This window comes from Chaetura pelagica, unplaced genomic scaffold (genome assembly GCF_000747805.2).
Source record: "Chaetura pelagica isolate M959 unplaced genomic scaffold, ChaPel_1.0 scaffold553, whole genome shotgun sequence".
Taxonomy (NCBI): domain Eukaryota; kingdom Metazoa; phylum Chordata; class Aves; order Apodiformes; family Apodidae; genus Chaetura; species Chaetura pelagica.
This window is the reverse complement of record NW_009952808.1, coordinates 66,966-68,698: the sequence shown is the minus strand read 5'-3', so window position 1 is coordinate 68,698 and position 1,733 is coordinate 66,966.

Here is a 1,733-nt window from a genome sequence, read left to right as displayed (position 1 = left end):
TGCTGCACCTAGTTTTCCAGGCTGCTGGTGTCCTTGAGCAGGTGCTTCCAGCTGGCTTGTGCTGCTCTTTGCCCTGAGAGATGGCTGCTTGAAGCAGGGCTGCAGCCCAGCATCTCCCTGGGCTCCAGCCCAGGTCTCCTGAGCTGAGAAATTTATGATCCAACGGGACATGCCTGAGTTTCAGCCCAATGCACTGAGCTCTGTTGTGTAGCTTAACTAGGAGCCCTGAAATACCATTTATATTCCCAGCTTGAGAGCCAAATATAAAGTTATTAAGAGGCCTCTTCTTGCCCACATTTAGCATGCCAATGATTTTCATCTCAGGAGGTTTTGCACCCAGTGAAGGCAGGAGAGCTGCTTTTCCCAAAACCCGTGAAGAAAAGTGAGCATCTGGAGGAAGGGAGCAGGTAGTGATTTTTTTTCTGTTGGCTTTACATGGTGGCCATGCTGTGCTGGTATTGAGAGGTCAGCAGGATCTCCTGAGGGTTAACAAGAGCTGAGGCCTGGGATGTGCAGCTTCCTGCCCCACAAATGTGGGGCCAGCATGGGTCTACCTCCCCAGGGCACCCAAACAAGGTTCTCAGCTAACAGCACCACACCTGCTCCATCTTTCCCCACCATGGGCATCTAGCAGAAAAGTGTTTTATATTCATAGAATCACTAAGGTTGGAAAAGACCTCTAAGCTCATCAAGTTCAACCTTCAACACAACACCACTGTGCCCCCTAAACCACATCCCCAGGTGCCATGTCTATGTGGTTTTTTTGAACACCTCCTGGGATGGTGACTCCACCACTTCCCTGGGCAGCCTGTTCAAGTGCCTGACCACTCTTTCAGTAAAGAAATTGTTCCTTATATCCAATCTAAACCTCCCCTGGCACAACTTGGGGCCATTTCCTCTCATCCTGAAGATGGGCTCACCTCCAGTGTAACACAGCCAGGTACTCTTCTCCCAGTAATAGCTTTACAGCTCTTACTTGGAGCTCTGGTGCATCTCCTCAAAGGATCCAGTCTCCATTTACAGGCAGGGTGAGTGAGGATTTGGGAGCTTCAGCCCCTGGATTTAGGAGTTTCAGCCCCTGGGACCAGTGGGATGTGTGGCCTTGGTGCTCCACAGCCGATGCCTTGGCCTGCAGTCCAGTCACCCTGGAATATGTGGCTTGTCTTTTGCAAGTGCCACCTCCTTCTGTCTGTTTGTTGTGGTGTTTGTTTTGTTTTGTTTTAAAGTCCACAAAAACCTGTAAGTAAAATGAGCTTGATCTTTTGTATTGTTAAAACCAGTGAAAGAAAGTAGGTGTATTTAGTGGGTGGACTATAGACCCGCAGCCTTTTTTCAGGTCTTTTCTCACTAGGAACAGGCCTTTGGAGAACATTGTTTTCAGGGCTCCTCCTGAGCTGCCCCGACCTGTTGCTCCTGCCTTGCATGAGGTGTTTGTGCCCCCCTTGTGCTTCAGGTTTTAACAAAGTTAATGAGGTGTTAACAGCAGGGGAGGGAGGGGGGGGAAGCTCCTCTGCCTTGATGGCAGGGAAACCACTTGTGAATTGATCAGACTTCTTAAAAGTGTGAGGCTGGAGTTCTTGTGTTAGGGAAAGGAAAAGAAGTCCCTTTTTGAAACGAGTGTCCCCACGTGTTCCTGCACTGGTTGAATTAATTGTATTTTAAAAAGCATTTTGAAAGCAGTTTATCGGTATGAGGTGCTTTTTAAAGAGGCAAGGAGGAGGAAAGCAGGAGTG